General features: G+C 43.9%; 1 long non-coding RNA gene across 1 annotated transcript in view; it reads left to right on the top strand.

The window, feature by feature from the left end:
• Positions 1-10,282, top strand: part of LOC102019889 — a 34,410-nt gene extending 24,128 nt beyond the window's left edge. The window contains exons 2-3 of the long non-coding RNA XR_262967.1: positions 9,730-9,900; positions 9,987-10,282. This is a non-coding gene — a long non-coding RNA (uncharacterized LOC102019889). The remainder of the gene's footprint in view (positions 1-9,729; positions 9,901-9,986) is intronic.
• Positions 10,283-10,524: the final 242 nt, after the last annotated feature.

Raw genomic sequence — 10,524 nt, 5'->3', positions numbered from 1 at the left:
CTTGTATATCAAAGTGAATTTTTCCCCTAAGAAATAATGGAAGCTCAGATGATTCATTCACAACCCAACAGTGCATATAAAAATGATTCTAATACTGCAATATAATACAAAATAATAAAAAAACAAGATCTAAAGAAAAATACACGAACTAACCTATCCTTACCTTTGAAAACCTCTGTGGCTGGTGTGAGGGAGGCAGGAGAGGGAAGGGTTACTGTGTAGGACGACTTTCCCTGTCACTAGCTATTGGCTCAGTGGACTCTTTTTCTTTTCATGCAATCTTAATAAGGAAGCTATCCAGTGATAATTGTTTTTGCCTCTTTTTGAGAATTTTGTGGAAATGTGACATTGCATTGTTGTTAAACAGGTTCATTGCTTGTACTTCTTCAGCCTTGTTCTGGTCATAATTTCTTACAAAATTTTGCACTTTCTCCCTACTCTCATGTGAAGTGAGGGATGCCTCTACCTTTTTCTCCTCCTCGTCTGTAGATGAGATCTCCATCTTGCTGTTGAGAGACTATCACCCACAATCCTGCAGAGAGAGAGAGAGGGAGAGAGAGGGACAGAGAGAGGGACAGAGAGAGAAGAGAAGCCATTGGCTTAGTTGTGATCATGTGACATTTGGTGTGATGTTGTATTTATATTGCAAGACATTGTTCATTTGTCAAGCTAAAATTTATTAGAAATGTTTGATTGTCTTGAAGAACACTTTCAGAGTGCGTTACAATTCAAGCTTTTACTGTATCTAAAAACTTAATAAAGCTTAATTGTAATAATAAAATGGAAGGGGTAGGGAAAGGGAAAAATGAAAGCAGTAAAATTTAAAAAAGAGAGGTAATAAAGATGAAGAGGAAAAGAGAAAAATGAAGTAAGAATCAAATTGAAGAAAAAAAGAAAGTTAATGGAATTAGGTAAAAACAACAGAAAAGTATTGAAAGAAAAGTAAAGAGTAAAACAGAGCAAAAGAAAGGAAAACAAGACTAAAGAAAAGTAAAGCAAAAGAAAGCCTACAAATCAAAGAAAAGGAAAAATTAGTGCAAAAAAACCTTCAGTGTAAAAAAAAATCTTCAGTGTATTTGGCTAAGTGGTTTCTTTCAAGGATCTGTAGTATTTGAATACACCAGGTATGAAGGATAGTGAATCAATCACAATTAGGGCCTATTTTTTTTTTTTTAAAACTAGGACCTATTTTGTTTCTACATCCACCTTTTTTTATGTTTTTGGGTTTTTTTTTTTTTTTGTTTGTTTGTTCTTTTCCCAGTACTTGGAATTGAACTCATGACCTCGTGCTTGCCAGGCAGGCACTGTGTCACTGAGCTAAATTGCCAGCCCTCCCTTTTTTGTTTTTTGAGACAGGTCCTGTCTTTGTAGTTCAGGCTGGCTTTGAATTCACTATGCAGCCCAGACTGGCCTCAAACTTGTGACAACCTTCCTGTCTCAGTTTCCTGAGTGTTGGGATTACAGGCGTGGGTCACCACCGCCAGCTAACATCTGCTTGTGTGTGTGCGCTCACACACGACTAGGCTGAGCCACGTCCTGTTTCCCGATGGGCAGGGTCAGTCAGTGGCATGCTTTCTGCCCTAGGGGTGTATTTTCTCCAGAGATTCTCGGTGTTCCTGCTCATCTCTGCGCTCCAAGTCGGTGCTGTCTCTGCCTAGGTTTATAGGCTGTATGCCTGTGAGACACCCTGCTGCTCCAGAGGCTGCTCTGTCCGTACATCCCAGCCTGTGTACCATCTGAGCTGAGGTGTCTCCCTGATGAAGCTGGCAGGTGGAGAGAGCACTGAGCTCTGTGCTGGATGTAGGAAGTGCTGTGTGTATCGTGATCTTCTGGACTTAACGCCCACCCCAAACACAACTGGTCTGGCCTCTCACCATGCTCTTCCGGTTAGGGCTCATCCCCGCTTAGAGTTTTCAGGATGACTAGCTCACTCCCTCTCTGAGACTGCTTCTTGTGGCCTTTTCCCATCCAGTCACCGTGGTAGGACGGTTCCAGAAATCCTGAAGTGTAGCTGTCCTGTGACTTCTGATTCCCAAAGTAGCTCAGTCTTAAACAAATATCCCTTTCCCAAAATGGCTCCTGACTAATCACCCCCAACAGACTATAGGAGCCATTCTACCATCTATATGTATCTCATAACATCATATCTTTTGTTTGTTTGTTTGTTTTGTTTTGTTTTTCTTCGATATCAGGAATCAAACTCACGACCTTGCACTTGCCAGGCAGGCGCTGTGCCGCTGAGCTACATCCCCAGCCCCACCATAATGTCTTATATCTTAAATATACACAATAAAATTTAGGTTAAAAAAGGAGACAGGAGAGAGAGAGAGAAAGAGAGAGAGAGACAGAGAGAGAGAGGAAGAGAAGAGAAAAATTACTCAAAACAGGCTTCATGGATTCAGAGTCTACCTTCTGCCAGATGTGCTCCTGTTTCCTCAGGACCAGAAATCATTGTAGGGACTGCACAGCTATGCAGCCCAGGGCCACCAGTGGCTTCCACCCAGAGCCATGGCAAGCCCTTCTTTTTTTTTTTATTTGGTTTTGGTTTTTTCCGGTACCGGGAATTGAACTCACGACCTTGTGCTTGCCAGGCAGGTGCTGTGCCGCTGAGCTAAACCCCCAGCCCCAAGCTCTTCTTATCTTGTTCCACCCACCAGCTTGTGACCTCCCTCTTTGGAATAGCTACCGTCACCTACATTCAGCCTGGCAGAATCCTGTGTGACCACAAGCTACACCTCGTCTCTTCTGCGCTGTCACCTCTCCCATTCTCAAGCCCAACATCTGCTTGAGAAAAGTAGGCGACAGGAGCCCTAGAGAACATGATGAAGAGACAGGCCCCTTCCCTAAGGGGATTTGAGCGATGTTTACTGGTTCACTGATTGCTCCTCCTCCCAGCCTTCAGCTGCTAGACTGGACTTCAATCCTAGCCTCGTAGAAACTTTGCAGCATGCAAAGAAGTAAGCTTTCCAGGTAGAAAGCACTGATAAAACAGAGATCAGTCTCTATTTTCTCTCCTACTTCAACCCAGACTCAGGTTAAGACCAGGCAGTGTGGAAGAGATTGCTGCTTAGCAAGAAAGAACATTTAGCATCTCTAGATTGCGCTAGATCCCTGGGTTGCCATGACTACACCAGTGGCCAGAACTCTGTGAACTTGACAACCAGACAAGAGCCTCTGGCCGAGTTTACCTGCCCTTTGGTTGCCTTTTCTTCCGTCTGTGTGTCTTAGTCAACTTGGTGGTACCTTTGTTCAGCTCTTAGCCTTTCAGAGGAGGGATAAATGAGGGTTCCCATCCTCAGACTCACTCTTGCCCAAGGCCCCAGCACGAAAGAGAAGATGGCGAGGCTGCACCAGAGGCTGGGGTTAAACATCAGGCAAAAGTTTATGCCAGGTGAACCTGTGACACATTGCCCTGAGCAGCACTGGAGTCCCACGCTCAGGATGCCTGCTAGGACAGAGCTGGGCCGGGACCCCAGGAGGTCCACTGATCTGAGAGAGAAGATCCGGAGCTGAAGGCAGCTGGGGAGGCAGAAGCAGGGAGTAGGACCGTGGAGAACTCTGGAGCGTCTGTTACTGATGCCACCACACGGGTGCCTCCCATCAGGCCAAGGACAGAGGTTCCTGGGTGTCCTTCCTGGCGAGAGAGCAGCAGAGGGCTGGTGTGAATTGACAGACCACTCCAGGTAATGCCTCCCTGATCCTCAGCCCCTCACACACCTTCACCAGCTCATGTCTTCACCAAAGAACCTCCGGATGTTCTAGGTCCTTGTGAGGAGCCGTAACTACCAACATGTCATCAGTGACATGAGCTGCTGAGGAAGCAGTTGGAGCCCAGTCTCCCACCACCGCCTGAACTTCAAGCTGTCCTATCCTCCATGGACACGGCTCTTGTGCTGAGGACTGGCTCAACCGTAGGAATCAGTGTTTTCTTCATTAGCCATCCTCTCCCTCCTTTTCTGAGCTCATTTCCCACAGAACTCCCCACCTCTAGGCCAATTTCTCATATCTGTGCCTTTTCACAAGCTGCCTTACCAGAAATTTCCACATGCATCTTACCCAGCATGCCCACCTGGCAAATTCGTATTCACCATGAGAAACTCGACTCAAAAAACTCTCTGAAATTTGCTATCAGAAATGCATTTCATTACTCCTTCCTTTGTACCACTGCCATTCAACCCTTTTGCAATGAATTATAATTATTTTTCATATTTGTTCATCTGCTTCTAAGCTGTCAGGGACCTGAACACAGGGAAAGAGAACTAAATCCCCATCACTCCATAACGAGTTCAATAAATGTTATTGAATGAATCACTCAGGGATGATAATAGTCATTTCCTGAACTCTATTTTTTTTTTTTTTGGTCTTATTGAGACAGGGTCTCGCTCTTCAGCTCAGGCTGGCCTTGAGCTTACTTTGTAGCCCATGTTGGTCTCGAACTCACAACGATCCTTCCGCCTCAGTTTCCCGAGTCCTGGGATTACAGGCATGCACTACCATGCCCAGCACCTAAACTCTAAATTATTATATAAAATTCTGTTTTCTATTTTTAAAAAATTTTGTTTATTAAACTACCAAGCTTCATGTTCTAATTGACTTTCATAGAGGTTCAAAAAAGCCAGTTCACACTGAAGCTTCCAAAACACGTGTGCCTGCTCCCCTTGGAATATTGCACAGGACTCTTGCTTGCTTTCTTGCCCTTGACTTCTGACACCATCCATAGTGGTGCCAACCTGTCTGGATGGACAAGAGAAAGTCCCTGGCCTCACTAGGTCATCAGTCTGATCCCTTGCACCTTCATGAACACTCAGACTGGGGGAGCCCCTGAGGCCATTCACCCAAGACCTGGAGAGCAATGCTGAACATTCACTGTGGCCACCCCGCATTTGGCTCTTTTCCAGTGTTTGGGGAATCATCCCAGTTTAGGAGGATGATGATGAGGAGGACCCTCTCCCGGGTTGGCTCTAAGAATGCCTCCCAGCCTCCCAGGCATGTGATCTGCTTCTAACCATCAGATGTCCCCATGCCTGATTTGGACTCAGTAACTGGCACCCATAAGAGACAAGGAATAGTACGAGATAGCCCTTAGGCAGTAGGTAGCAAAAAAGGCTGCAAAGACAAGTGGTTAATCTAGAAAGAGCTTTTAGGTGCGGTGGTAGCAATAGTGATTTATTCAATTGGAAGCTCAATCTCTGGCATGATCTCCAGCCCTCCTCACAGCTCTTTGGACTGGTCTTTGTGTGGTCAATAAATTATTTTTCTGGGTCACCATAGGCAGTCAAAGATTTTGACTGATATCATAGTTGTGGGGGTTGGAAGCATCAGAAGGAAACCTCAACCTTAGTGTACTTGGAATGAAGTAGTCTGGGCTCTGTTTGCAGAGACTAGCTGCAGGGAATGTGGAGCCCAATAAAACATTCAGACAAGCAGACATAAGGTCTGAAAGCCCATGGTTTTACAACCCTCCTGATAGGAAGTAACTTGACAAGATTTCTGTGCTCCTGGGACTCATCGTCTAAAGCAGGTTGGGTTGGGGGAATGGAATGGACAGAAACCAAGCCAGTAGAAATGTCTAATGGGAGCACTCACAAAGCAAAGCAGTCCCAGTGACCACACCTGTAATCCCAGCTACCTGGGAGGCTCAGGCAGGAAGAGCACAAGTTGGACGCCATCCTGGGCAGCTGAGAGAGAGCTTGTCTCAAGATAACAGTGGAAAGACCTAGGGATGTCGTTCAGTTGTAGAGTGAACTGGAGCCTGATCCTGGTAGTAGGAACAAAACCCTAAACATGAGCTGGAAGGATATGACTGAAAACAGTGCGAAGTGTTCCTGGAGAAAGTACCTTAAATGCAGTGTCCATCCTTCCTCACATCATGGCATATGCAGAACTGCTGACATTGAATAGTACAGTAGGGTAAAATAGAAGTATTTGGAAATATCCAGGCTTCATTCTTTGTGCCTCAGCCTCAGGAGTTCCAGGATCACAGGCTTGGAGTATTGTGCCTGTTGATGACAGTCCTTCTTATGTGTATCAAAACTCATACTGCACAGCGAGTTCTGGATTGCAAAAGAAGATTTACTTCTTGCAAAGGAAGTAGCTGAGTGGCACAGCACCTGCCTGGCAAGTACAAGGTCCTGAGTTCAATTCCCGGTACTCCCCCGCCCCCAAAAAATCCAAAACCACACAGAAACCCCCCAAATTTATACTTGGTCATAATTCTTACTCCATAAGTTAGACAAAAACAGGTACAGAAGTGCCACAGAAATGTCTAGAAATGCAAGAAAAACATTACCTTTCTTACTATGTCATTATGAAGAAAATAAAATATATAATAATACAGATGTCTTTAAATACTAATTTTTAAAAATTTAAATTTTTTTTTAATTTTAAAGGGAATAAAAAATAAAATAACAACATAGACAAAAACAAAGCAAAAACAATAAAAATCATACAGGGTTTCAAAACAGAGTGATAGGAATTAACAGTTGTTGTTATATCTTCAGTGAAGTTGCTCAGATTACTAGATGTAAGAATATAAGACTGATCAAACCATTAAAGAGAATAAAAAATAATAAAAAAATTAGAAATAAGACAGAGTTTCACTAGACAAGAATTACCAGATATAAGCATGCAAAATTGGTTAAAAAATTAAGCATTAACTATTCCTTTCAAGAAACCATTAGACATCACCAGTACAATTATCCCAACTATCCTTGTATATACACATATATATATTAAATACTAATTTTTATATAAAACTTTTTCTAGAGTTTTATATAAAAACTGTCATTTCCTAGAAATTTCTTCCCAATCAAAAGCATTCCAGGTCCTTCTTGCCTCGAACAAAGAATTGAGCCACACAAGCCAAAAATGGTTCCACAAGTTTATTTGAAGATTGAGGAGTGAATGCGTATGGGAGAAACCAGCTCTGCAGCTCAAACTTGGGCCGAACAAGAGAAAAGAAGATAAAAGCAAGGGCCGGGGATATATCTCAGTGGCACAGTGCCTGCCTGGCAGGTGCAAAGTCCTGAGGTTTTTTTTTTTTTTTTTTTTTTTTTCTTTTAGAGACAGGGTCTCACTGTGCAGTTCAGGCTGGCCTTGAGCTCACTTTGTAGCCCAGGCTGGTCTCGAACTCCCAAGGATCCTCCTGCCTCAGCCTCCCAAATGCTGGGTTTACAGGTGTACGCCACCATGCCCGGCAAAGTCCCGAGTTCGATTCCCAGGGAGGAGAAGGAGGAGGAGGAGGAGGAGGAGGAGGAGTGGGAGGAGGAGGAGATAAAAGCAAACAAAAAGTCCATGCTGTGTGTGAGAAACTTGGTGCTGGCCACTGTGGGAATTCATGATAGCAGCTCTGGTGGCATCCAGTACATATCTTGTGGGAGCTCTCAAAAAGTTCTACTATAGGGCCCTGGCATTGTCCTGGAATCTTGTAATTGACAGGTTTTGCTCATGTTTCTAGCCAGCTTTGCCATACCCTACCTTCTGTATTATTTTCGCCTGAGAGATGTAAATCCCATAAATCTTTAGGGGGTGCTGAGGATGTGGTCTCCGTCTTCTATAGCTTCTTTCAGCTAGAAGGGGCATAGACCTTCCCTACTGGGGATTACGTGTTCTCCAACTATTTTGGGGTACTGTGGCTTGTGGCTGGGTTGAGGGAAGAAACACTTACCAGAAAATAAAGAGAAAAGAGTGACCTTTGAGCTGCCTGTTTGACAAGAAAAAGAAACTTTACTATTAGCCCAGGTGTGAGGAGCAGGTCAGACTTCCACACTTTCTGTAGAGAAGAATGTATGTGAGAGAGGTATGTCTGATAAATTACCAAGAGTCTAAGGGCCATGGCCTTAGCAAGGTCATGTTTACTTATCTATAGCAGCCCTGGAACTTTACCCTTTAAAGAGAAATTTCAAGACTTATAGAGGTTCACAAGAGTAGCTTTTTTGAGGGGTAGGGGATGTGATCTTGTTTTTTAGACAGTTTAGGTGGGACTAGCTTTAATCTCGAAAGATGAATCCAATTATCTATCTCTGCCACCTTTACTGCAGTGAGTATAGCAAAGATTGCTGAAAAGGGGTCTTGTCATTTTGGCTTTAACTGGTGAGCTGGTGTTCCCTTTCTCCAAGTTTCACAAGCACTTGGTCTCCAGTGCAGACGCTAGGTGGTCTCCCTGGGCCAGGAGCTGACAGGACTCTGTTCCCATACATTTGGATGGTCTGTTGTACTTAGTACAGATTAATGAGATATTGTAAGAGTCTCACAGTCTGTGGGTCTAGCATCATATCAAAAGGTAGAAATGGCCTTCCTTAAACATCTAAAATGGGCTCCGACTTAGCACTGGGCATGTTACGAACCCCCATGAGTGTTATTGGTAGCAATCAGAGCCTGGACTCAGATGTTTCTTGGCAAAATTTTGTCAGAGCCCACTTTAGGGTCTGGTTGGCTTTTTCTACATTTTGAGAAGAAAGGCACTTTTCTAGAAGACTGAGACCACCAGGAGGAATGGAGGTGGTAACTCCCTGAGTTATTCGGAAGGTAAAAGAAGGTCTACTGTCACTCTGGAGAGGTGGGAGTAGTCCAAGTCTGGGGGTAATTTCTTTAAGAAGCACCTTGATGAACTCAGTTGTCTTCTCTGAACAGGTAGGAAAGGAAGGGCTTCAGTCCAGCCTATAAAGGTGTCAGTTAGGACCCACATTTGTTTAAATCCACTATGTGGTGGTTTATATGTAAGGTCTCTGGCAATCCTCTCCAGGTTCTGTCCCTCTCCTCTGTACAGGTTCTAATAAAGGAGCAGGTTTGGACTTGGCTGGGTTATTGTTTGCAGACCTGTTTGGTGGTTGTCACTAGTCCTAATCCTATGAAAACTTGAGGGACCATTTCTAATATAGCATCTCTTTTCATTTGGAAGGAATAACAAAGTGTTTATATTTTTCTTTTTTTTTTTTTTTTTTTTTTTTTTACAGCTTTCTGCTGTATCCACTGGGAAAGGACCAATTTGTTTCTTAAATACCACCAGAGTCCCTTTTGAATTTCTCCTTGTCTTTTTTTTTTTTTGTTTGTTTTTGTTTCTTTCTGGTACCGACAATTGAACTCACGACCTTGCACTTGCCAGGCAGGTGCTGTGCCGCTGAGCTAATTCAGTGCCCCAGCCCCTGAATTTCTCCTTGTCTTAAGGTCCATTTATCCAGCTGGGGGATATAGACTGGTTTTTAATGGCTCCTCAAGAATTGAGAATATGTCTGGAGTCTTAAGGGGCTGTAGGGATTTCCAAAAAGGAGCTGTAGGGCTTCCTATCAGCCTTTTGATTTCCCAGGGAGATTTCACACATCTCTCTGGTGTCCTTTACAATGCATGACTGCAACCTGTCTGGGAAGATGGACTGCCACTTGGAGTTGTAGAATCTCCTGTGTGTTATAGATGATTTTTTTTTTTAATGATTGTTTATTTGTCAGTAAGCCTCTTTCCTTCCAGATTGCTGCATGAGTGTGTAGCACCAAAAAGGCATATCTGGAGACTGTATAGGTGTTTAACTTCTGCCTTTTCCTAACATTAATGCCTAAATGAGGGCTACCAGCTCTGCCCTTAGAACAGAGGTTCCTGGGGAAAGAGGTTCAGCTTCAATGACTTGCTGTGAGCAAGTGCAAAACCTGGCACCACCCCCTTTGGGTATCAGGAATTGAACTCAGGAAGTTGTGTTTGCCAGGCAGGCACTGTTACCTGGTCTTTTGCTATCCTCAGACGAAGATACTTGCATTGGTGAACCATACCACCTGAGGATCTTGGAGGAGTAGGTCACTGATGTCTTACCTGCTTGCATAGTTCTGAGAGATTGCGTGTTCCCAAGACTGGCTAATCTTTGGGCCTATAGGCATAACCTCAGGAGTGTCTAAGAGCACAGCCTGATACTTGGTAAGCCGTCCCCCTGTTAACTGGGTTTAAAGCATTACCAGCTGTAACAGCTATAATCTTAACCTTTTTCTTTTCTCTTTCTCTAGGTCTCAATTATTGAATGTAGAAAGAGCCATGTCCAGCAATTGGGTTATAAGTATCTGAGGCCCCCTCTGAAGGTTTTGCAGTTTATGGTGACTACTTGGGGCTGACTGACAGATGAAATATTGACCCATTAGTGCCTCTCCCTCCATAGATCAGTCTATATTTGCAGAAGATCTTTGCTAATTGCTTATGGGACAAAGCTGGATTTTCCCTTGCACCCTGTAAGACCCCACTCACTGTGTCATAATTAACAGACTTTTAAATGCACCTTTTCTTTTTCTTTCCTTTTTTGTTTTGAGGCAGGGGCTCACTGTTCAGGCTGGCCTTGAGATCACTATATAGCCCAGGCTGGCCTTGAACTTGCGGCAATCCTCCTGCCTCAGCCTCCCAAGTGCTGAGATTATAGGCATGGGCCACCGCACTTGGCTAAACCCACTTTTCATCTCCATGATAAGAGCAGCTAGCATACTAGTCCATGCTGAGTATTGTAGTCCAGTTTGACTTTGTTGATAGGAGAGTAGCCGTTCCAGGGTGGTTTCC

The sequence above is a fragment of the Chinchilla lanigera genome, unplaced genomic scaffold, assembly GCF_000276665.1.
Source record: "Chinchilla lanigera isolate Chin_1 unplaced genomic scaffold, ChiLan1.0 scaffold00057, whole genome shotgun sequence".
NCBI lineage: Eukaryota > Metazoa > Chordata > Mammalia > Rodentia > Chinchillidae > Chinchilla > Chinchilla lanigera.
This window is presented reverse-complemented; position numbering and strand designations above follow the sequence as displayed.